Genomic DNA, 27,421 nt, shown 5'->3' with positions numbered 1-27,421 from the left:
GAGGTGCTCAATGTCTACTGCAATATGCTGATCACTCTTAAGTCTCTCTGTAGGTGCAGTACCTTGTATGTGCTCAGAACCTCATAGGGTTTGACTTTTAGGAGTTAGTTTCTTTAGGTGTAAAACCAATGAAAGGGATTTGTTTGTTACAGCAATATTGGCTTTTATCTCAAATGCTACACACATTTCTCTCTCCTTTGTCACTAATCTACAACAATGAGGACTTCATTTCTAAAAGGGAAAAGCAGGCATTTCTACATTCACTAACATTCAGAAATGGGATTTTCTGTTGTGAATTTGTGCTGATTTTATAAGTAACACTTGCAAATAAAAAGATATCAATTCTTGCATTTCTTTACATTAAAATAAAAACAAAAAAACCTGTTACATTCACAGATTTTGCTGTTAGCAAATTCCTCAGCTTCATGTTATCATTTAGTCAGCTGCAAAAGCTACTTTAATGTACATGGCAGGAGAGTCCATGCGGTATTCATGTAGGCTGAGATTTTCATAGCAGCCTAAAGGAGTTAGACTGGTACAACTCCTTGTGTGGATGCAATTGTAGTGATATAAAGGTAACATACTTATTTCCCTTCCCATACAAGAAAGTCAACGGGATCTGGGCTTCTAACTATTTCAATAAAGACTCAAGTCCCCAGCTGAAATAGTTACACTGGTAAAAAACTGTGTTTAGACCGGGCCTTAAACACTTGCTTAACTTAAAGCAGATGTGTAGTTCCACTGTGTTCAAAGGGTCTGTTCATATGCTTAAACTGAAGCTTGTGCATAAATCTTAACAGATCTAACCTGGTTATTGGAAATAATAATCACCTCAGGCTGATAGCAATGGTGATACTGATTTTGTCAGATAAACTGGGTTTTTCCCTTTCAAAGCACAAATTCAATTGATTAAATGACTAATAAGAAGAACAAAAAGACTGGCCTTTTTCCACTGAATTATCAACATTTCTATTAATTCCATTTTCCTCATCGTGATAATACACCTACCATATCGTTTGGGATAAAGAAAGACTGACAAGAAATATGTACATGAATGAAGTTTTTCCAGCAGTACCTAATGCAGTAATAAATCTCTTTCTGCAAAAAACCTGCAGTAGCACCACACTCTCTAATTACTGTCATTTACAGAGAACAATATATATTCCCTTGCATTTGCCATAAAAATGTCATTCCTCCTACAAATAAGGCCAATTTTCTGGAGATTTTTGTTTCAATGCAAAATTAATATCCAAATTAGCATCATTTGGAATTATTTAATAGATTTACATTATCTTTCATCTTGATGCTTTTTGACCCTGTTTCGTTATTTGCCCTGATATTTGTTACCCTGTTGAGTACTTCTCAAATGGGAATCAGCAGCAGCGGCATTAATAATGATTCATGCCTCATGTCACCAGGTTGTCTTCACTACCAGCTAATGTAAGAAATATTTTAAAATCCTGTGATTTTTGTGGGAGTGTGTGCACACTAATTGGAGCAAATTAAAACTTTAATTGTGAGGGACGAAAAGGAGTGAAAGTGAGATAAATCTGTGACAGGGCTCTTTGCTTATTACAGGGTATATGCATTAACGCGAATGGCTTTCACTGCTAAAGAACTAGCATTCTGTTCAAAGCTGAAATGTAAAGCAAAGATGAAAACAGATCCAAGTTCAGAACTCTGGGCCTTATGCCAGCTTTACCCTGGTGTAACTCCACTGAAAACAGTAGTTACATCAGCATAAAGCTGGAGCAATGAGGTGGAGAATCAAGTTATATTGGCTGAAAGTCCCTACTAATATCTAAAAATACTAATACTAAAAATCAAGTGCACATATACAAAATGGGGACTAGCTGGCTCGGCAGTATAACTGCAGAAAATGATCTAGGGGTTTTAGTGTATCATAAAATGAATATGAGTCAACAGTGTGAAGCATTTGCAAAAAAGACAAATATCATTCTGGACTGTATTAACAGGAATGTTATATATAAGATACAGCTGGAGTACATTGTCCAATTCTGGGCATCACACTTTAGGAAAAGATGTGGAAAATTAGAAAGAGTTCAGAGGAGAGCAACAAAAATGATAAAAGGTTTAGAAAACCTGACCCATGAAGAAAGGTTTAAAAAATGGGCATGATTGTCTTGTGAAAAGCAGACTGAACGGTGACATGATAACTATCTTCAAATACATTAAGGGCTGAGATAAAGAGGAGAGTGATCAATTATTCTCCATGTCTACTGAAGGTAGGACAAGAAGTAATGGGCTTAATTTGCAGCAAGGGAGATTTAGGTTAGATATTAGGAAAAACTTAACTATAAGGATAGTTAAGTACTAGAATAGGCATCCAAGGGAGGTTGTGGAATCCCCGTCACTGGAGGTTTTAAAAAATGGATTAGACAAACACCTGTCACAGAGGGTCACTTGGTTTTGCCTCAGCATTGGTGGCTGGACTAAATGACCTCTTGAAGTCCTTTCCAGCCATACTTTTCTATTAATAATATGGCTTTGGGGACTATTCTCACTGGAAGTACAATAAGGGCATTTGAATCATCATCCAATAATTCTCTTTTGTAAGCATAATACCTTCTAGGTTCATATGGAATCCAACTTGTGTAGCTCCCAGGAGCTGACCTGAGAAATGCTCCTCTAGTTTTCCTGATGCTTTGTGGGCAGTTTACCTGGTTTTGGAGACTGATGCCCCACAAAGAGTGGTTGAGGCCTTTAAAGCAGCAGCAGCTGGAACACTCTCTGTTACTCAAGAAGTTCATATTAGAACCACATGATGGGACTTCATGAAAGGCCAACAAAACATCATGAATCCATAGCATCAGCATTGGGTAGAGGTAAAGTTGATACTCATGCTCATAGATAGGAGATTGCAAGAAAAAAGGTACAACATGGAATTTCGCCATCATCCCATTCATATGCCTTTTCAGTTCAATACTCCCATAAATGTTTACTCTGCTCTTCAGTTCTTAATTTTAAGAATCTTCTATCTCAGACTAGGTAGAGTGAGTTAAGGATACTGATGTAGGTTCAGGCATCAATGTTTGACCAGCGTCAGCAGGATGGTGAGAAAAGATCTCTCAAACTAGAGACAACTTGTTTCTTGGTGAATTGTCAGTGTCTGCCTCTGCTTCTCTTGACTGAAGTGAGGTATTGTAGTATCCTGTTCTTCACATGCTTAAAATCTATAGATAGGTTTTACCAATGGGATATTCTCACAATATGTGGGGTGAAAGAAGCCGATACCAGGTGTAGTGCTCAGCAGAAATGTTTGTACAATACATGTCCTTATTTTTTAGGGAGTTCTTAGCTGCTGACATTTCAAGATGAGAAAGTCATTACATCTACTTGTTGTACTGGGAAGATTTTAAACTACACGGAGCAGATGCTAAAACAGATGGACACCGTTTTTTGGAGAAGGGAAGAAAAAACATCCAATTAGAAAATGTCACGCCATTGTTTTCTCTTCCTTCCAGCTGACTGACTAGAAAAGGGATTTTTCCTTATGTCACAGTTTAGGAAAAATATTAAATTCTGACACTGCTTCAGTCAATACTTTACCTATGGGCCAAATCCTGGCTTTGTTCCATCCTTCCTTCCATCCCACTCTCAGAAGGCTGATTTAAACAATTAGCTGGGGATTCATATTGGGTAAGTATGAATATGCTTCCCAGTGTGAGTAGGTAGACACACACTAGTTCTGCTGAAGTTAGTGCACTAAAAATAGCAGGGTAGCTGGTGGTAGCTTGGGCAATGGCTCAGGCTACCCACTGGAGTACATACCCAGTGAGTCGGGGCGGCCCTGAGGTATTACTAACTTGCATTGCTAATTAAACTAGTTCCTGGCTCCCCCAAGATTGGAGAACTGGTCTGATGGAATAAGCACAAGATGGGAACGAGTTCTAAGAAAAGATGACCCTGTGTCTTAGACAATGGACCGGGCCCTGATGATTTGAATTCTGCTCTCACCACTGCCATAGACTTCCTGTAAAAGTTTGGGTAAATTGCTTAATTATTCTGTGACTTTGTTCCCCGTCTGCAAGATGGGATAGTGTACTACCCTGCCCCAAAGGATGTTGTCAGGATAAATTCATTAATTTTGGAGGCACCCAGATAAATATTTCTTGTCCTCTTTTTCAACCCTTGCCATCCTATCTTCCCCTTCTAACAACCTTCGCTTTTTTATTCCTTCTTCTTTCCCTTTTTCTTTTCCCTGTGCCTCAACCACCAAAAAACAGTTTAGAAATAGTTTTCGTGTGATTAATTAATTTAAAAGAAAGAAAAGAAAGGCTTAAAAAGCACAATTTTCCCAAATATGTCTTTGTGGTGGGGCAGCTGCCCCACACAGGGAGAAGAAGTGGTTAAAAGCAGCACCAGGGAGGCTGCGCAGAACCCACTAATCAGGAAAGGGCTTATTGAGCCCACCAATATGGGGAAGGCTTGCTGGAGCAGCCAATCAGGGCCAGCAAGGCCATATATAAAGGGCTGCTCAGCAGCACAGAAGGGAGTCTCTCTCTGGAAGGCAAGGAAGGGGGACTGGCTGCCCGAAGAAGCACCATAGATAGAGCAGTGCTGGGCAGGGGCAGCAGAGTGTGAGGATGAGCTGCTAGCTGACCACTGCCAGGCTGGGGCCTTGTTACATAGGTTGAGAGGGTGCTAGGGCTACGGGGGAAGTGGCCCAGGGAAAATAGGCAGCAAGTTGGAGGAGGGCAGTAGGTGCTGCTGGCCATAGGGTCCCTGGGTCGGGACCCAGAGTAGTGGGTGGGCCTGGGTTCCCCCTGCTTGCACCCCAATTGACAATGAGGAGAGTGACTGGCATCCAGACTGCAGTTGGCCTTTGAGGCAAGTGGCGGGATTAAGGACTGCCAGTCCCCCGGAAGCGGGGCAATACCAGAATGTGGGGGGGTACAGCTGGAGGACCACGCCCAGAAGAAGACACTGCGGTCTGGGGAGTGACGGCAGGCATTACACCACTAGCTGAAGGCAGACTGGATGGGCCGAGAGCTAATTCCCAGGACAGCTAGCAGGAGGCGCCGCGGTGGTGAGTCCCGCTTTGTTACGTCCTTCAGCAATGCTAACCATGCTGCTGATAGCACTAGTGAGGAGGGTAGACTCCTCTGACAATCTTACTAAAACAGTCCTGAAACATGTCTGCAATATGTCCCTCTTGGCAGCACTGGTAGCTCCTGTTGTACCTTGGGGTGAAATTCTGGCTCCACTGAAGTCAGTGGTAAAACTCCCATTGACATCAATGAGCCGGATTTTCACCCTACACGTACAGTTGAGATCTGAGATATTTAGCCATTTGTCAAGAAATCAGGGACAATATTTTATTTTGCAGCACCAGTGGATTAAATCCCTTTAAAACAGTTGCGAACACACAGCAAATAATTTTACTATGAGTAAGTTATTTTCTTATGAAAATATGGTCAAGTTATGTCACTAACATATCAGCTGAAGACTGAGTAGCAACTCTAGCCTCTTTATAGCAGTGCGATTTTATGCCAATTTGGAAATTGTTCAAATAAATGAACCAGCATGTTGAGTATATAACAGTATGCTGTAGAAAAGGATTCTATCTGATATGTGCCTTTTTCTTTTATAATTACTGTATACACAAGGTGATTTTTACTATATTCATATATTTAATTCTATACATAAATATAACTTACCTACTACTTCTCTTTCATATTTCTATTAATCTTATTCTTAAATTTTGTTCTTTTAGAATAAGACCCATATTTCACCTGTTCATTCTCACATAAAAATTCTACAGTAAAATTGCTGAGCACCTTTTTAATGTGTGTTTTTTATGATGCAATAACCAAGTCTAAATTTTAGATACCTCCATTAAAGAAGCTAAGGTTATCGGTGATGACGGTGCTGGGATTCGTTGAGCTGGTGCTTGTGGAATTCGGCTCGCTGGTTGGATCATTAGCTTCCCTGACTGCTGGCAGGCACTGGCAGGTGGTGCAATGAGGACGCTGATCCAGGCAGGCGTCCTTGAACTGTTCCTCCATGATAGGCAGTTCAGAGTCCATATGGGAGAATACAAGTGCTTGGAGACCACAGAGCAATTGGTTACCCCAGGGCTCTGTGCTTTCGCCAACCCTGTTCAACCTTTATGTCAATGACTTACCAACAACGGAGTCACGAAAGTTCATTTACACAGATGACATCTGTTGCGGTACCAGGCCCGGACGTTTCACGAGCTTGATGCCACCTTAAACCAGGACATGATAAAGTTAGTTGACTACTGTAAGACTTGGCACCTCCAGCCAAGCATCATAAAAACAGTTTCCAGTTTGTTCCATCTTCATCACGCCAGCACAACCCCGAGAACTGAATGTTTATCTGAATGGTCAGAAGATGAAGTATGAAGTAGAAACAGTCTATCTAGGTGTGACCTTAGACCACACACTGAGTTACCATGCCCACCTGAAGAAGACAGCAGCTAAAGTTAAGACACGCAACAATCTTCTTAGCAAACTGGCAGGTTCATCATGGGGTGCTTGTGCCCCAACTTTGCGGACATCAGCTCTTGCCACCTGGAATTCGGCGGCGGAGTACTGAGCACCAGTTTGGAGTCAATAATCACACACCAAACTGGTGGATGCACAGTTACATGCCTCCATGCGTTTCATCTCTGGCACCCTGCGTCCAACTCCACTCCCATGGCTTCCAGTTCCGAGGAATATTGCTCCTCCTCATATCAGATGAGAGGTAGCCACTGGCAAGTTACTGGAGAAAGTACATGCCAACTCAAGCCTGCCACTGCACAATGACTTTTTAAACCACCAGCTGCACGTTTGCTGTCACGTCGCCCATTATGGTCTCATCCACCACACCAGGATGTTAGGGCAGAAACACTCTGGCAAGAGGAATGGATATCTGTTATAATCCCCAACCAGTCCCTCATCACCGACCCCACAATTTTCCAGCCTGGTTTTGACCTGCCCCGTTGCCGGTCGTCCCTGTTGAACAGGTTCCGGACCGGGCAAGGTCTCTGCACAGCTAACCAGTATCACTGGGGCCTTCATGACAGCCCTTTGTGCAGCTGCAGCACAGCACAGACGATGATGCACACTGTCAATGAATGCCTGCTGCCTAGGTTCAGCGGTGGCCTAGAAGAACTGCATCACGCCACTGAAGATGCCATCGCTTGGCTAGATGACAATACACATGCTAAATAAAAATTAAAGAAGTTGAAAATGCTCACAGACTCTTTAACCTTATTCTGCTCACCTTTACTTTAGTGTGTACCTGTGGCATATTTAGACTTTATGTACCAAATGCATGCCTGATTTGGCTTGAGAAGAGTTATACCAAGCATATATTTGGCCCTATATGTAGACTATTTTTGTATTGTCATATAACGTAAGAGAAAAACAATAATCAATTATCTTTGAACTATCTGAAATATTGTTCAGAATTTATCCTTCTCATAGCATAGCTGCTGCCTGTTAAAACAACACATCTTTGTGCATGTGCGTGTGTGTGTGAGAGAGAGAGAGTGCCTTTCATTCCAGTAATAGTAACAATAAACAGTTAAAGACTGTGGAGAAATCAGTACATTTTAGGAACAGGTCACTGACAGATGGACTGAAATAATGTTCTGAGTGTTCCAAGGAAACCCATAAGAACTATATGGAATGACATACCAATTCTTTTAAAGTGCCTATATCAGAAACTCCCACAGCTAATGCTGCTCAAACAGCTGTAGGTTATTAGGAAGAAGCTTGAACTGAACTAAAGAGCCCTCCTTAGGGTCATTCCATATCACAGTACTGTTAACTAAAACATGATGAAGCTGGTGCAATGTTTACAACAAAGGAACAATATTTCACTGTTATTTGATGGGTGACATAAGCTACTGGGAATTCTGTCTCTTATATTTGTTCCTATTAAGAAATTAATTTTACATTTCAACCTTATAATGATCTCTTGAGACTAAACAAACACTGTTTTCACACATTTATAGGGCTTCTATGAGTTTTTAAAATACACTAAATTGAGGCATATTGAACATGACTCAGAAGACATCTTTCAAAATAATATTTTCAAAATCTCTGGGAAGCCATTTGATGTTCTCCAGGATTTTGTATTTTTGAATTTTCTGAAATGTAAAAATGAGAGAATGGGATGTATCATCAAATGATTCTGGAATTAAACTGATGAGTCATCAAGAATGGGTTGTTAATGTTAAATAATGTAGTCTGGGGTAAAAATTTCAAAAGTCTCTAAGGGATTTAGGATCCTAATCTCATTTTTAAAAGTGATTTAGGCATTTTGTCAAAAGTCAATGAAAAATAATAATTTTACCCAGGTCTATGTTAGTGTATTTAGCTGCAGAACTGCCACCCAGCAAGATAAAAGTATTTTTAATTCTGTTCTCTTGTGAATGTTTATTATCAAAGCACATCTTGTTTTGTCAATGCAATAAACTAAGGGATCCTCTGAGAAGCAGAAATAAATAATCAACAGTGCACTAATAGCAACATGGGAAACAATGTAATAGGGCAGAGGTTCCCAAACTGGGGTTCGTGAACCCCTGGAGCTTCATGAAATGTTACAGGGTGTTCTCAGGAAAAAATTCCCTAATGGCAAACAGAGGTGTGCTTAGGGACCCCGACACAGGGCCAGCAGCCTGGAGCCCCTGGACTTCCAAGAGCTAAGCAGATCAAAGCAAGCCTATCTATCATGCTGAGGAGATTTAAACTTCAAGACTCCTTATAAGAAATGGAAAGGGAGGTGGATATTTTTTGCTGTTTTAAAAATTAAATAGGCAGCTAATATTGTTTTAAAAATTATTATGAAGAAGAAGTTTAAGCTTTGTTGTAACGTGCGTTGTTTGCCTGGACTGCTCAAGACCTGAAAGCTTGTGTAGGAGGAACTCTTTGAGTTGGCTTCTTAAATACCTTCATACTGTTTCACATCTGATGCTCCTTGATGAAACATAGGAGCCTTGTCTTATAACAGGTTTATTCAAAGTGATACAAGCTACAAAAGTGAGATCTTGGAAGAGTGTTGCCATTTTCATAATGTAATAAAAATACTGTAATGATAAATAATAATAAATAGTGTGTAATAAGCATGTCATAAAAACAAAGGTTATATTTCCAAGATCACTGCTTTTATAATTTATACTCAGGTAAAGGAGAAAATCCCTGGAAATATTCATTTTTAGGAGGGGGTTCGCGAGACTTGACATTCTAGTGAAAGGGGTTCACAGGTTGTTAAAGTTTGGGAACCACTGTAATAGGGTAATGAGGAGATTCCTAACCATACCATAAATGAAATGCAAATAATTTTATGAAAGAAAAATGCCGTTCTAGGGTATTATTGGGAGGGAAGTATAGGAAGGGAATGTTACATTTCCCATCAAGTACTTAAAATTGTCAACACTCAAAAAGTTTTCAGTGTTCCTGTTTATCTGATTGTACTTGCATGTATTACTGATACAGGCAATTACAAAAATTCATACATGCATGCTCTCCATTGATAGATAATGTATACTTTAGATTATTAAATATATATTATAGGTCTGAGACAATCAACATTGGGAATTAACTTTCAGATACTTCTATGATGTTATGGAAACCCTACCAACCTGCTCATATAACTCAAGTCTATCTTGGAATAAAATACCTTTTTATAGCTGACTGTTCAAGTCATAATATTAAGCGAATCAGTCAAGAGAGGATATATGGGACCATCCCTACAAAACATCTTATTTATCTTTATATGAACAATACTTAGTTTTCAGTGGAAAGCAAGGGAATTACATTAAAAGTAAAAGGGTATCAGACAAAAGAGGTAAATAAAAATAATCATGGGGCAAAAAGTAAAGGGTTTGGTTCTCACTTACACTAACGTGTATGTGGAGCACCTGCTATTATAAGGTTGTGGGTGGGGCTGCGGAAACCAGATGTCATCCTCCATTTTGAAAGTTGGACTTCTAGACAGTAGGGGGCAGAACAGAGTGTGGCAGGCTGAAGCTTATAGAAGGATCTCATTATACTATGTGTTGTTCTTAAGGTATGAGCCTTAAGAAGAACAACACAGCACAAGATACTCTTATGCCACTTTTTGCAGTGCCAGAGCAATCTGTGTAACTCGGACCCTAAATGTCTATGTACTGATGTAAAAAACTTAAAACCAAAAATAGATTAACTAGATTGCTTGGCAACGGAAGAGGATCTTGGCATAATGGACATTTCTGAAATAATGGAATTCTGTAACACCTGGACTAAAACCAATGGGTTACTATAAAACCTGGACTACAATCAATGAGATACTGGGGTATACCAGGAAATAAACTATAGGAAGGACAGATAAGTAAGTCCCAGAGGTTGGAAGGTAGAACTATAGCTAAGACTTTCCATAGCATATACCAATAAATTCATAAAATGCCCCAAACTGATGTTTGAAAAATCTGGTAAGTGCTTCCCCTACTCTTTTTTTTTTTTTAATACTTACAATATTATTTCACTCTTTCTCCCATGTATCATTGCCCTCCTGATGCTCTAGTATTCAGTAAAGTATTTATAATCTGAAATGCTCATCTTATCTCAAGGAGTGATGAGCTCTGAACGAGATCAAAAATAACCTTTTAAAAACCCTCTGGGTCATTACACACCGTCTAATTTACTGGAACATAGCACCTCAAATGTCATGAATAGAAGACGGTTTATGGGTTTGTCAGGGACAATTGTGCTAAGGTAGTATGGTTGGTTTTATTCCCTTTTTTGTGCCCAATGTGACAAGAATCTGATCCAATTTGGATAGAGTATCTGATTCAAAATTTTCAGCAGATGGAAGGGTGTTTGAGTACCCACAAGAAACAGATTATTTCGGTTATCAGTAAATAGCTTGAAAATGCATCTATTTCTACACTCTCACTGATTTCTTTGTCCTTATAGCAGCACCATCAGTAAATCCCATGGATTCTTTTCAAACCTAAATGTTAGCTGACTTCAGTGACAGTTTTGCCCACACAGGGACTGCAGGATGAGACCTTCAGCTTTCATGTCATACTATTTACTGTTGGGCACATCTTGAATGTTTTCTTGTACCAAGCATACATTTTGCTGCACCGCCACTGCTGCTTTGTCATACAGAGAGCAGAGCTGCCAGTTAGTGAGGTTCTGAATCAGTGTCTCCTTCCTGTTTATAAAACTGACCTTGATTTCCTTGGGATGGAATGCACCAGTCACTTTCACTCATACAGTCAGAGCTATTGCACAGTGGTAAGAATAAGAAAAGCTGAGGTGGCAGGAACCCTTTTAGAATAGCATTCTAGTCTGCACTCAGCCTCTTTTCCCCTTTCTCCGACTTGTCACGTTGTGTTTTGCAGTTCATTAGTTGTTGTTACATGTCTTTTCATTCTCTGATTCTCATGCTAAATACCACAGAGTAAAGAATCAGAGAGAGAGAGAGAGAGAGAGAGAAAGAATGTGCACTGCAAACGCAGCCTGCCTCAGCTGTTTTGGATGTACCTGAGAAACCATGTCATACACACACCTTCCCCAGCTCCACCCTGTGGTCACATCACTAGCGGAACTCAGCTGCTTCCTGTGGTGGCATCTTCGTTTAACAGCATTGAACTTGTTTACTCTGTTTAAATGATGAGGGGAAATTTTCTATTTAAGCTGGGAGGTGGAGTACTGTTAGGAGTTGCTAGACCCACATCTACGCATTTTATATGTCAAATTATAGCTGTGCCGAAGCCTATAAGGCTGGGATGTGGATCTGGACTTGAATTTCCTGCAAGCTGCAGGTGGGAAGTTGGATCCAGAGGTTCTTCTACACAGAAGAATTAGAAGTTGGTTTCTTTCCTTCTTTAATGGAACTGTGTCTTACTCATCTGAGGTTCTGGCGTGGTAGTCTGCAATGTCAGGAAGGTTTGCATCTGGATGTGTACAGGACATAGGGCATTTATAGTCTCTGAATGGACAATGAACGTTCTGCTGCCTCTGTGATTCCTTTCAAAGAAAAGAAGGGGAAAAACACAAGACAGCTCTGAGTACAGCACTCAAGGGGTTAACAAACATTGCATTATGATGATGTTTTGGTGCCTCTGTTTCCAGAGATTCATCATTCAACAATAAAAATGTGCTGGAAGCTGAGATTTTTTTAAAAACATATTAAGTGCAAGATGTACACAGTGTGGTCATCTCTCTGCCCTGTGGCTGCCTGATTGACAGCTCATTGTCTCATTAGCGGTGCTAGCACTTCAAGCCCCAATGTGGCATTTGTGACTGAGATACAGTACATATAGAACTACACTAGTATTCAGCATCTCTAGCACGGCTGTACGTTTAGTATTTGGCCAAATAAAAACTGAAACAGCAAAAACATATTTGCTCCCTGTCAATTTTGTATTCTGATGTTGAAGGGGTTGTTTCCTCTTGGATATTACCTGTTTTCCAATGTTCCTCTATGAGGTAGCTTGTTCTGTGTATTTTTAAATACACTGTTATAGCTTTATCTGTACTCAAGCCAAAGCTTTTTTTTAGCAGGGGAACCAGATTGAGACCACATGTTATTGCACGTAACTGGGTTCCCACAGATGCAACAGAAATGGAAAATTGGGAAGAAATCCAGCTTTATATTAATCCCATCCCATTTTGCATCCTACATGTTTCCCTTTACAATGAGCCAGAGCTGCTGGTGTCATTTTCTGCTTGGTTTCTTCATTATGATGGAAAGGTTCAGGCACACCAGAGAGGTTATCTTACCTGTCAATTTTTATTGTAACATCTGGTAGATTTGGGAGTATTTTGTCTCTCTTAGTCGGTAGCACCATGACCTTTAGAAGAAAGTTCAAGAAACCTTGCAGTTATGGGATAACCTGACTGTAAAGAAATTTTCCTCCTAACTCCATCAGTTACCAGTTGGCTTATGCCCTGCAGCATGAGGGCTTATATCCCTTCTAGAACTCTTTGGGTATTTTTAACCCTTAGTATTATTATTATACCTCTAGATAGACATTTTTTTTATCCACATAAATGCCAAACCCTGAATCCTGTAAAGCTCTTGACCTCCCTGGTCTCCTGTAACAGTGAGTTCCACAGATTTCTGCTTTGTGTGAGAAAATTTCTCAAACTTTTGCAGGGTAAAAATGTTTGCAAAATGTCACACACATTCATTTTCACTGTAGACAGCTTTAACCAGTTTCAGATGTAACAAATCTCTAACTTTATTTTTTACAGTACATTGTGTCAGTCGTGGCAAGTTACCCTATTTGGATGAAGCGTTATCCTTTCAGTGCTGCCTTAGCTAGAAAATCACCATTAAAATTTATGAAAGCTTCTTGAACCTGATTATTTCACTGCTGTGATAATAAAATGTGAGTTTAATCCATTAATTATAGTGTGTGGTGATGATACTGCTTGCAATACATGAGTCTTGAATATAGAGCACCTAAATCTTTAAGAACTGTCTTTATCCAAGTAAAATGAAGCTGCTTTTCTATGTGTTTGAAGAACCAGTAATAGCCAAAGAGAGCGATATACAGTAGTATCTCAGAGTTACGAACACCGCAGGAATGGAGGTTGTTCATAACTCTGAAATGGTTGTAACTCTGAGCAAAACATTATGGTGTTTTTTTCAAAAGTTTACAACTTAACACTGACCAAACACAGCTTTGAAACTTTACTATGAAGAACAAAATTGCAGTTTTTAACCATCTTAATTTAAATGAAACAAGCACAAAAACAGTTTTCTTACCTTGTCAAATCTTTTTTTTTAAACGTTCCCTTTTTTTTAGTAGTTTTCATTTAACACAGTACTGTACTGTATTTGCCTTTGTTTTTGTCTCTTACTGCTGCCTGATTGCGTACTTCTAGTACCAAATGAGGTGTGTGGTTGACTGTTCAGTTTGTAACTGGTGTTCGTAACTCTGAGGCTCTACTATATTGTCTTAGTTGATAGGCTTGTTCTGTTAACAAAGCTTTCAGCCATAATTTTTTAATTTATTTTAATTTACTTTTTTAGATTTATTATAAATTGCATGGGGGAAGTGTGTCACAGTCTGACCAAAGAAGTTTAAAACCCTTAGGATTTTTGGTTAACCATGTTTTATTAATCATTATGAGCCTTAATTCAGATGCTCCAGATGTTAGTGCTAAAGCTAGAAAGGTTGCTAGCATCTGTGCTACTTCTCTGATGTAAGAAGGCTCATACCTGAGCTATGTGAATGTCAAAATGTTCATGTTAATGAGCATGTCACAAGAAGATTTTTTGTATGAATTTGTACCTTTAAATTTCATTTTATGCAAAATTCCTATGAAATGGTTCATTTAAATTGAAAACAAAAATGCAGAAACACGATTTTCTCCTTGTTTTAATAGGAACCCATTTTCATTCAAAGGGAGACCCTGTATTTGCTTGTAACCCCCCTCCCCCATCTGTAATGTTGCATTAGTTTTGTGTTTTTATTATGAATACTTTGCCTACCTACTGTAGAAAGAGAACTCAAAATAATTGTGAAAATCTATTCTCAGTGAGGTAGGTGGAAATTGGTAACAATGGTGACTTTGGTGTAAATCTGGTAACTCTAGTGTCTGCAGATCTTGTGGTTTGGGGGGATTTCTCCAAAATCAGAGGGGACAGTACATTGCAGAGAAAGTCCACAGTGTGTGAGGTCTGAGTACAGCTGCTGATAAAAGCTCATCAGAAAGAATGCCGGATACAAGAGTTCCACAGTGGTATTTTATTTTTAGTTTGTCTATTCGTATTGTTTAAATTAAAATACACCATCATTTGTACTCTTTTAGAAAAACACACAAAGATGGACTAATGTCTACAAAAGTTTTCCTGTCCTAGAAAGTCCCTTTCCTAGATCCACTCACACTCAGTTGAGCCCGCCCCTCCAGGAAAGGTCTGGGTGAATACTTTGTGGCATACCCAGAAGGTCTGTAAAGTGGCTTCTGTTGAATGAAGGAGCGAGTCCCAGAGCCAAAGACTCTTCATTGGGCTTAATGATGGCAAAGTATTCTCTCCAATTGAAAAAGAGGGGACTGTTCACTCAAGCACTTCATCTGGTCACTACTACATCATTTATTTAAAGAGTAGCAGACCAGTTCCTAAAGAAGCCAGAACTTAAACCAGTTAGAGCTTTATAAGTCAAACCTTAAGCTTTACTTGGAAACCCTTTGGAAGCCTGTACAAACAATGGAGCACAATTGTAAATGCACCTCCTGCATAAGATACCACTTAGCAAGTGGGGACTATGTTCTGAGTGCTCTTTACATCTACCCATATATAGAGTCTAGCCTCAAGTTGACAAAGACACACTGTGAGGTCCACATCGGAAAGGGAAGGCTTGTAACTTTCAAGCACAGATGAAAAGAACACTTGGCAGCTGTTGTTGTCTGGGCAGCCACAAGTACCCAAGGGTTTAACAAGAACTTGAATAAAAAATGGCAAGCGTTCCTCCCATACTGAGGGAACTGCTGTAATCCTCACCATTTCCTCTCCTGTCAACAAGCATTAACTCTTTCTGATCTGGGCTGATCAATCGTGAGATGGGTAAAGAAGGAAGGACAAAGGTCTAAGAAGTGGGAGAGGGAGCCCTACAGTATCATATCACTGAAGTCAGTAGAGCTGACTGAGAAATAGGAAGCACTGTCCACACACAAAAATTCAAAAGAAATTTATATGTTGGCTATTTTATCCAAAGTTTTTACGGCAAGGGTCGTGTGTGTGTGTGTTGTTTTGTTTAAAAAAAAAAATCAAAAAAAAAAAAAACCCCACCACCACCAGTTTTTGGTTATTTTCCATTTTTAAAACAGAAAAAAATGAAAGAAGCAAAACTTTTCACTTAGAAAACAGGCCATTTTTCTTTGACAAACAATGTTTTGAATAAAAAATGTCAACTTGCTTAAAGACGGGGTAAGTCCAGAGAGAGACAGAAAGTGGAATGACTTTGGGAAGGCAGAGAGGCCAATGGTCATACAAGTACAAACATCAGAGGCTTATTGGGAGGCATGAGAGGTAGTGGAAAATGAATTGAGGAAAAGGAGAAGGCTCTGATTGGTTTGGGAAGATAAAGAAGAAAAGTGAGGTGAGGCAAAAGAGAAAGGAGCCCCTAACAGGAGCATACAAAAGATTTTGCAGTAAGCTTCAGGAAAGCCCATAATTTTAGGGCTTAGCCAAGATGAACTTCTAAGCCTTTTGAAGTTTTGCCATCAGTGGGTCATAAGCCTTCAATGATTTTTCTTTCTTTAGTTTATAAAATGCAGTTATATAATTATAGGAAAGGGTTGGGACATGTAAAACAAGATTTGTAAATCCCTCTGCTTTTGACAGTGCATTTATATGTAAGATTATAGATTATTTTAATCTGTAAACAATGCTGGTTGCATAGGAAACAAGATGTAATGATGGAAAACCCCAGAGTTTGGTCAAAGAAGAAATATAAACATGTTTAAGGCAAGCCTCTTCCCATCAGCTAAAACTTCAGGATCAAGTCTCTGCCAAAGCACTCTTTTCCAGGAATATGAAATAGAGATTGCCACAATTTGACTTTGAATGCTTTTAACCTCATTTTTACAACTGGATTGGATAACCAGACTGAGATTGCAGCTCTGTTTTTGTACAACAGCCTATTTCTGATTAATGACAGATAGAAAGTATTAGCATATTAATATATAAATCTACCTTTCAAACAGCTTCCCAAACTGTTAGCAATTTAAATTTGTTTCTGCTTAATGTGGAAATGCCTTGACTTCATAGTCCAGGTTTATTACCTCACTCAGCCAGTTTTTGGATCATCTGTTGCTGTTAGAACTAGTGAGGATCCCAACCAAACTCAGACAGAAATACCACTGAGCCTTGGGGAAGTTCAGATTCAGATCCAAACATTTAGCTTGGAGCCACCTTTCTATCTTAGTACTTAGGTGGTCTCCATTACTGCCCCATAAAGTAATTGAGATTTAGGCTGCTAATGCTTAAGTCACTTTTGAAAATAGGACTTAGGGCCTGATATTTAGGCAGCCTCTGCTCAGCATTGCAAGGCCTAAGTGATTTAGATACTTAACTGACTCAGGAAGTCTGTGGAGGAACAGATACTTGAGCCAAGGTTTCCTACATCCTAGGCCTCTGGATGGATCCATCCTTCCTCTCTTTGTCAACCTGATGAGGATGGATAAATATTACCTCTCTTCGTGATCCTAACCCTAGGGCTCTATAGCTCCCTGTGACTCTTTGGCACTCTGGGTGAGTCCATTAGGCTACAGCTACACTGTGCTAAAAGACCAGCAGCATGGTCAGAACTGGCTCAGGCCAGCTGACTCAGGCTTTGAGACCCCCTGACGGGGGGAAGGTCTCACAGCCCAGGCTCCAGCCTGAGCTCAAATTTCTACACTGCTATTTTTAGCCCCACAGCCCAAGCCAGCTGACCCAGGCTCTGAGACTCGGTGCCGTGTGTGTTTTATCACAGGGTAGCTATACCCTAAAAGGGTCATGGATTTGACTGGTGCTTCTCATGTTCTGTCTGGTCCAAGACGGAGTAACAGAGTTCTGACTACAGGAGCGTTCACTCTGCTGCCTGCCACTTGTGGGGTATGGGATGGAGTGCCTGGCAAACAGGGCCATAATCACTGGGATTCCTCCCAGTCCCTGCCAACAAATAGGAAGTGAGGGGGTGGAGTCAGAAAGTGGAGAAATAGCCTTCCTCCTCTTTACCACCAGTATCCAAAAGGAGCAGTAGGAGATGGAGAGAAGAGAAGTATGTGTAATGGAGTTCAGAAAGACAAGCTAATCACAGCAGGACATCCTGTCCTGGCATTGCAATGCTTTTGTCATAATGCTGATGCAGTCATATACTGAAAGCTGCTCTGTCTCCTCCCTGCCCTCCAGCATTGCCCCATGCAGAACTACCAGGCAAGATCTGCCATCAATGCTGAGTAGTTTCTAAAGAGTTTAAAAGCTACTCATTTTATTAAGCCCATATGTGCATTATGGCAAGTATGGTAAACCAATGAAACCAATAAATTCATTGAAATAAGTTGCTGCTGGTATGAAAGGATCTTCCTCCACAGATGGAACTAAAAACCACTGCAGACCCACCCATTTCAACAATGAATTGGGTTAACGGCAAACAGGCAGATGCTCAAAGGCACTTATATGAGGAAGTTAATCTACACCATATTGTATCACTTCATAAGACATTCATAGCAAACATTGTCTCAAGGGCAGAGTTTTCTCTAAAAATCTAGGTGACAAAATAGGGGTCTGTCCCCTTCAATATCTTTGCAAAATCAAATGGTAGAAGTAATGCCATTTTGTAGAGGAAGAGGTGTTTCTAGCCAAATAAACTTGAACTGTGCTAAAGAAACTGTGGTAGCTGTAGCTTACATAAAGTGCAGCTATATAGATATATATATTATGATCTGTTATAGGGCTCACCACTAAATATATGTCCTGGGTGTGGTAGAAAAAAAATCAAAGCAATAACAAATAGGCTATCTGAAATGTGAAAACACACCAGTTCTCTGGCTGAGAGCTGTATCTGGTTTTTGTCTGATGTGGGGAAGAGTTTTAACTAGTGGCAAGGGAAGATGAAGAGGTAAGCAGGTACAGATCAAACAAGCAGATAGACAGACAAGAAGGAGCTAATTTGACCATATGAATGGTCACAAGTCAGAGCTGGGTAAGCATCCAGAAGCATGAATGTTTTATCCAACCTACATAATACTTTCGAGGCCCAGCCCCTAAAAATGGTCCTTGGTGACCCTTTCTACACCTAACATTTCTCCTTCAGTTAGTCTGCAGCTCACCCTCAGTTGAGAACTATCATTCTAGCTGTAGGCTAGGCCCCTTCAGAAGTCTTTTTGGTGTGTCCATCTGAGGTGTCTCATTTTCCCTCTCTAGTGGATATGATAGCTTCTTCCCAGGATCATGCACTGCATCTCCATTCACTCTTCTCCGGTATTCTGGGGTTCCCCAGTGTTTTTAAAAAAAACAACCAAACAAAAATACACCCCAAGCTACTGGATTCAGAAAACTGGCCACAGCTCCTCTGCAAAAAATTTAAAAACTATATAAAAAAAAATTCTTAAGAAAAAAGTAGTAGGTGGCCTTGATCTTGGACTGCATTAATATGGGATGTTGTGTGTGGCTGTGCAAGATAAAAAAAGCAACAAGCAAGTCAAGGAACTCATTCCTGAATGGGTACTTTACCACTCCCAAATTACTAGTGTGTATCAAAAGGCAGAAAGAGGAGCATGTTACTTAAGCATTTCATCTGCATGATGAGGACTAGGCGTAACCTGATGTTTCCTCACATATGCCCATTCTCTGCACATACCTCATCCTTTTTTTTAACCTGCACTCTTGCAAACAAGGGAGCAGGGCTGGAAAACATACTTCTGCCTAGTACATAGTTAATGATAAACGTTACTTCACTCACATGTGATCTGTAGTGAAAAACATTGTGCCCCTGCTACACACCAACCAAGGAAGTTCAGGCACTCAAGTGTGTTCACTGGTACACTAGACTGTAATAACTTCAGAGCTCTTCCAAATCATGAGAATGATCTGCAAATAAACAGGGCCTATTTAACCCTTTATTTAAACCTTTCCTTTTCAACAAAGTACTTAAGCATATGCAGAATGGTCCCAGAGAGGTGAATTTTTATAAAATGTTAGCTGAACAACTCCTATTAAAATCAATGGGAGTCATTTGGCTAAAATCTCATGCATCTCTTTGAAAATGTATCCCTAGCTATTGATTTAGCTAGGCTAGAAGGGTTTTAAAAATATGTTGGACCAAATTACCCATTTTAGAACTCCCTAAACGTCTGTTTACAGAGTAAAGCATAACAGCTCCTTTGGAAGATGGATACTTAAGAAAAAAAATCTCTTCATGCTGAAATAAAGTACTTTCATTGGTGTAAAAATCTGGAAGCAAAGCTCTATGCCAGAAGGTAGGAAAGGATTAAAAGCTAAGTATGTTTTATTGCATTCAAGTATAAATATATTTGAAATGAAAGCACAAGGCAAGAGAAGTGAAAGCCCATATGTTTTCAGTGCTGTCCATGTCAAAATAATGCTAGTCTCCAGCATTACTGCTGATCTTCTTGAATTATTCCACCAGACATCTTTCTGCCACTAGAAACAGGAAAGTATGGCGTACGCCACTCACCTAATAAGCAAAAAACAGACTGCCTAAATCAAACATCTTAAATGCAGTACATTATTTTATTGGTTATAACATTTATTTTATGGGAATTTCTGCACTTTATTGGTGCTTTGGGGGGAGGTGACAAAGGCAGGAATGAAATAAAAGAACTACAGATACAGAGGTTTAATTTCCTGAAAAATAATTCTCCACAACCTGTGTAAACATTCTTTCATTAAAACAAATGCTCTTAAAAGATTTTAAAATTTACATTTTTCAACAAAAAACTCCACAAGAATAATTGCGTGTCTTTTTCCCTCATGATCTTCAACAAACAGCTGGCAAATCTATGCTGCCCTGTGGCCTTCCGTTTGACATACTTTTTTAAAAAAATGACTCATCTCACACTCCTTGACTGCACCAAAAATGTAAATTCCATATAGAATCAAGAGATAATATGCTGGGCAGGATTTCTAAAACATATCTATCAGATCTCATTAGTCAACCACACTATTTTTATAACCTTACTATATTTTCAAGCAGTTCCTATTTGGAAGTAGTAGGGCATGTTGGTGTTAAAAGTGCTAGGCTTGATTCTCAAGCACAGCTCATGGGGCGGGGACAGAATGACATCAGGGATCCAGTTGCAGCTCCTTAATACAGAGCCAACCAGTTCTAGCAGAAGTTAGTGCACATAGTGCATTAGTGGATAGTAGGGAACTTTTAGTGCACAGCAGCAGGGTCCACATGGATAATTAGTGTGTGACACACTGGCACACTGTAGATTTACACCCCCGTTTGCCATTTAGTAAAAGTTCATGTAGACATGCCTTAAGACTTTGGATTTAAATATGTATGGGATAGCTTTAGTTTTTATACAGACTGCGATTTCGGAAGAAAGGAAGGAAAGCAGTGGTGATAATTCAACAGTGGGCAAGGGGCGAGGCTTCGGAATAAGGAATCAAATGAAGCCAAGTTCAGACCCAATTACAATTTTAAGAAGGGAACATCCATCAAATGCCAAAGCTGTTACTCTTCTGTTATGTTTAATATACAGCTGGGAATGAGACAGCTTTCCTGAGACCAAGTGAGTCACCACCTTCTAGAACAGTGGTGGGCAACCTGCAGCCCATCAGGGTAATCCACGGGCGGGCCACCAGACAGTTTGTTTACATTTGCACGGCTGCCCGCAGCTCCCAGTGGTCGCGGTTTGCCATTCCCGGCCAATGGGAGCTGCGGGAAGCAGCGGCCAGCACCTCCCTGTGGTCCATGCCGCTTCCCGCAGCTCCCATTGCCCAGGAATGGTGAACCGCGGCCACTGGGAGCTGCGGGCGGCCATGCAAATGTAAACAAACTGTCTAACAGCTCGCCAGTGGATTACTCTGATGGGCTGTGTGCGGCCCCTGGGCTGCAGGAGCCCACCATTCTTCCAGAAGCATGTTCCATTTCAATTCTCACATCATTCTGGAAACAGGATGACCCCAGCTGTACTCCCCAGCTTGCTGCACAGTGAGTGTTCACGCAGACACCCCCTTAGAAAACTTAATCAAGACTCAAATAACACCTGCTGCTTTTTTAATTTCCTCTGATCCTCCTGACCACATGATGTTTATAGCACATTATTACCACGTACATTCCTAGGTCTTGTAACCAGCTGGATCTCCAGTGGGAGATAACTCCACAGGCTTGGGTCTTAGGGCTTGTCTACACTACAGATGATGGTGTGAATTAGCCACGCCCCTCAGTGCTGGTGTGGACAGCGCTATGTCAGCGGGAGAACTGTCGCCTCTCACGGAGGTGGTTATATTATATTATGCCAACGGGAGAGCTCTCTCCCATTGGCAAACAGCATCTTCACCAGACGCACAACAGCAGTGCAGCAGCGCCTCTGCAGCGCTTCTAGTGTAGACTAGCCCTTACACTGGAAAGCTCTGTCCCAAGTCCCTGCAACTACCCCCCTGAGGGACTGTTTACTGAAGTCAACTGTTGCTCCCAGCTAACACAGCGGAGTGTATAGAGAGGCAAATTGGGAGGTGTCATTTCAGCTTCTATAGGCCTATATCTGAGCTAGTTTGAGTAACAATAGCAGTGTAGCTATCGCAGCACAGACTAGCCACTTGAGTATGGACCCAGGGCCCTGGATGGAACGGTATCCAGGAGGCTAGCCTGTGCCACCACTGCTGCTGCTGTGACTACACTGCTGTTATTACTCAAACCTGCTTTCATTTAGCTAGATCAACTAGCTCGGGTTTGTCTACTTGGGCTGTAACCGCACCTCCTGACTGCAGTGCAGATGTACCCTGAGGTAGCTAGTTCTATTTGGGACTTTAACACTAAGGGCCAGATTGTTGAATTGGATCTGGTTTTGAACTAGCATCCAATGTACAATGATGTACCTTTGCCAGTTTGTCTTACCCAAAAGGCAGCTGCTGTATTCAGAACAAGTTGGAGTTTCTTGGCTGTCCTTCAGAGACTGCCCCTGGTAGAGTGAGGTACAATAATGCAGTGAGGTGACAAAGGCCAGGTTCATTCGAGCTAGGTCTGAATCCAAGAGGAAAGGATCTCTTGGCAACCCAGAGATGAACAAAAGCATTTCTGGTTAACATTGCTTATTTGAGATTCCAAGAATTTAGGCTTTTCAAAGGAGTCTAACAGAATTAGATGACCAAAACCCATTGAATTTCAAGGCATTTGGGCACCTACTTCCTTTACATTGAAATCCGTGAGATTTGGGCACCTAACTTCTTACGACTCTTTTGAAAATCCCAGCCTAAACAATTGCAGTGATGGACACCATATAAATGGACAGAAAAGAGAGGAGAGATGAAGCCAGCAAAATAAAACTCTGAGATTGTTCACCACCTTCACCATAGGAGGAAAGCTGATCTCAGCTAACTCTGAGGTCACAGCTCCCACCAGTTCTTCAGAATGCTCCCCTTTACCTTCCCCCCCAACCAGCATTTCTTACTGACACATATTTGATCATACCTTTCTGACACTTATGTACAAACAGAATGCCTGAATATAGGCTAAAGTAAATCACATATATATTGGTTAAATTATAGATCATATCAGCCAGTTATCAACTATATATTTTCACTCTAATATGGCAAAGGAAATTTTAAAATAGCACAAGAAAAGAGAGGTGCTGCTTGGCTGGCTTAGCAATAGATGGTTTTACTAACAGAATCATAGCAATGAGAGATAAGAGTGACCTTTTATATCACCTAGTCCATCCTACAGCAAGTACAAAAATGTTCCCTTCAGAATATTTACTAGTGCTCTGTCCTGCCTTCATTGCACTGCGAACAGTAATTCCCATGGCTTATAAAAGGATCTGAGAGAATAACACTGCCATACATAGCAAAAGGCTTGAGCATAAGCTGTCGAAAAACTCTATTATCAGGCAAAAGTGCTGAGGGCATGATTACTAGTGGAGAATATACATGTTCACACACCCACAGGCTCACTTCAAGTAGAGAGAGCAGCATTATTAGCAAAAATAAAGACTATATTCTCTCTCACCTTCTCATCAAATCATAGTTAATATACATGCAGCTCCACGTTATATACAGTGAGCAAACAACTTCATAGCTACTTACTTATACAACTATGTAAGTATAGACTCATAAGTGAAGAAGAGATTGGCTATGTTTTCCACATTTCTGTTGTCCCTTTTTCATTAGAGCTGCTTAGATTTGGCAGCATTCTTTCCATTTGCAATAAATTGGCATGGAAAACAATGAGAGTTTTGTCAGAGTAAGCATATAAAATGAGTAAAGATTTCAGAATGTGCCTCACAGTGATATTATTTCCTGAGCTAGACCCCATGCCCACTACAGTCAAGAAGTTTTTCCATTGGCTTTAATGGACATTGAGTCAGGCCTTAGTAAGCATCCAGTGCATAGTGAAGGCCAGTTTTTCAAAAGAACTCAGCATCCAGCAACTCCCATAGTTGTCTCTGGGTGTTGCTGAGTATTTATGAAAAGGTGGCCATATCATTTAGGTGCCTAAATGGAAGCTGAGCACTTTTTTCAATCCAACTACCTAGTTAGGTGGCTAAGCAAGAGCTATTCGTTGGTAAACTCTTCTGAAAATCCCACCTTCAAACTCCATGGGGCTGATTTTCAGAATTCCTGAGCATCCACAATTCTGATTGAAGTTAATGGGAGCTGTGTTTGCTCAACACCTCTGAAAATCAGGCACTGTCTGCTTTGAGCCATATGCTGCATCTATGCTTAAAGGCCTGGATTGTGGTTATCCACTGCAGATGAGAAGTCTTCAGGAGCTGCACAAGTGTCAAACAAAAGCAAGCCAACTGTTTATTGTACTTTAGTTTATTGTAAACTGGAGTTTTATATCAAAAGAGTACAACTGAACAGAAAGCAAACATTTCTTTCCATTATTGTACATGAACAATAAAAAAACACACGTTTTTTAATATTATTCTTCTCTAAGTGAATCCAAATGGAACTGATACATTGCGATAAGCAGAAAACATTGTGAACTTTGCATTTTAGCAGTATAGAATCCCATCAAAACAGTTTTGCGGATGTTCTAGAAAACCAAACAAGTCTCTAAATAAAATGCAGCTTTGCTTTGATGCTGATGAATAAAGTGTTATTGGTGCTGCAGAGATGCCTTCATATAAACCAGTGGTTCCCAAACTGGTGTTCGTGAACCCGTGGGGGTTTGCAAAATGTTAGGAGGGGTTCTCGTGAAAAAATTTCCTAATGGCGGACAGAGCTGTCCTTAGGGACCGGTACAACTTGGGGCCAGTCCCCCTTAGCCTCTGGACTTCCAAGAGCTAAGCAGATCAAAGCAAGCATATCTATCATGCTGAGGAGATTTAAACTTCAAGACTCCTTATAAGAAATGGAAAGGGAGGTGGATATTTTTTGCTGTTTTTAAAATTAAATAGACAGCTAGTATTGTTTTTAAAATTACTATGAAGAACAAGTTTAAGCTTTGTTGTAACGTGCGTTGTTTGCCTGGACTGCTCAAGACCTGAATGCTTGTGTAGGAGGAACTCTTTGAGTTGGCTTCTTAAATACCTTCATGCTGTTTCACATCTGATACTCCTTGATGAAACATAGGAGCCTTGTCTTATAAGAGGCTTATTCAAAATGATACAAGTTACAAAAGTGAGATCTTGGAAGAGTGTTGCCATTTTCATAATATAATAAATATACTGTAATGATAAATAATAATAATAGTGTGTAATAAGCTTGTCACAAAAACAAATTTTATATTTTCAAGATCACTGTTTTTATAATTTATACCCAGGTAAAGGAGAAAATCCCTGGAAATATTCATTTTTAGGAAGAGGGTTACGAGACTTGACATTTTAGTGAAAGGGGTCACAGGTTGTTAAAGTTTGGGAACCACTGATATAAACAAAGGTTCACACTGTAACATTCTAACATAGCAAGACAATGTGTAGTTTTCATTTCTGTTTGATAAAGTGACATACTTTAATTTTTACAACATGTACCATACATACCTGTCTGCCAGAACGTGGAATAAAGATCTCTCTCAGTTAGCAAATAGTGCCAATGCATAATTCATATAGGAATAAAACTGCAGGCAATCAAATGCTATTTTCAAAGATGCTTTCAATTACTTTAGTTTAGGATCCAAATGTAGGTTTTTATTAACCGTTAGATTATTATAGATCATTTATACAGTGCCATAGGTGTGAAGCTAATTGGAATTTTGCCTAATGAAAACTGAGTGAGGGCTTCAAGTTTTGGCTCACTACTATTGTTGCTTTAGCCCTCCAGTTCATTGACAGATAATAACTAGGAGTTCAGAATCCAGCAAATTTCCATAGCCAGCTTTAGCTTGGCATCATAAAGTTGTATTACTTGAGGAGAAAAATGAAATTGACAGTGGCTACAGCTGGGCAGATAATGGAAAAATTATACATTGAATATTTTATTTAAAATGTTCATCAAATTATTAAATGAATATTATTCAGCCATTTCAACTGGCAACTTTCCATGGGTTCCAAAATTCTTTTATCTTTGAGCAGATGCTGAAATGGGAGATACTGTATATAAAACACTGACTTCCCTGGCAGCTGCTTAGTGCTCAGCGCTTTTGAAAATCAGGCCACCTGTTTAGGCACCTAAGCATGGATTTAGGAGCCTAACTTTAGGCACCTATTATTGAAAATGTTGACGTGTGTATACATTGACCTAGTTCAGTCCCCAGTTACATGTGCACAACTCCACTGACCATAAGGAGAATTGCTCCCATGTAATTGAAGGCTGGATCAACCCCACTGGAGTCATTATGCCCATTTATGCGGCTGACCTCTGAGGTGAAGCGAAGAAACAGCATAAATCGAATAATGTTGTATCCAAATGAAATTACAGGGACAATTTAAGCATACAGACAGAAGTCAATAGACCTGATTGAATAGTTTATGAAGTAATTAATGCAAATCTGAAATTAATTTTGATTTAGCCATGTTCTCAACCCCTTAACAATGGGCTGCCACTGCCACAGAGGGTCAGAAACAGAAGCCAGGACAGTTGTTCACCATTTGTAAGAGCCTCAGAAGTCTGCCAGTGGGAGTGGTGGCAGTGTGGAGCACACTCAGAGTTTTGCCTCTCAATAGCCTTGTTTTTATGTCACATCTTAAAGACAGCAACATAGAGGGTGAAATCCTGGCCTCAGTGAAATCAATGGGAGTTTGCCATTGACGTCACTGAGGTCAGGATTTCACCCTGGATCCTCAATGCTGAGGCACTTGTTCAGTAATGTCTCAGCCTCAAGAGAATCACCATTGCTTTGTGTATGAGCACAATTTTGGTCCAATCCAGATTTGTTAAATGAAAGAACAGTGACTTGAGAGCCTTGCAGGAAATTAGTTCCATCCCTGGCTTTGTCTGTCTTATTTAGCGTGTGCAATTATCTATTCTGATGAGTTGTTGGGGTTTCTGTGCATGCAATCAATTACATGCTGTGAAATATCCTCAAATATTTTGAGTTTCTGTTATGCAGTTTTATAGAGATATTATTAAAAACATACTCTTCCTCCAACAGGTCATTTTAAAGTTCATTATATTCAATTTTCTCTAAGAGCCCCTACACTGTTAAATTAATGGCCTGTTATTGGTGGTTAAATGAAGCCTTCATTGTGTTATCTATCACCTCCCATAGAATACTTCAGATGATCACAAGACCCCATTATTCTCCTGGATTTTGCTGTCTGCCTGTTTTTTTTTTTTTTTTTTTTTTTTAAATGTTGGCATAACTGGGTAACTCTTTTCATTA

Source organism: Terrapene carolina, unplaced genomic scaffold (assembly GCF_002925995.2).
Source record: "Terrapene carolina triunguis isolate 2854851 unplaced genomic scaffold, T_m_triunguis-2.0 Scaffold62, whole genome shotgun sequence".
In the NCBI taxonomy this organism is placed as follows: Eukaryota; Metazoa; Chordata; order Testudines; family Emydidae; genus Terrapene; species Terrapene triunguis.
The sequence above is the reverse complement of the archived record's forward strand: the minus strand, read 5'-3'. Positions refer to the sequence as shown.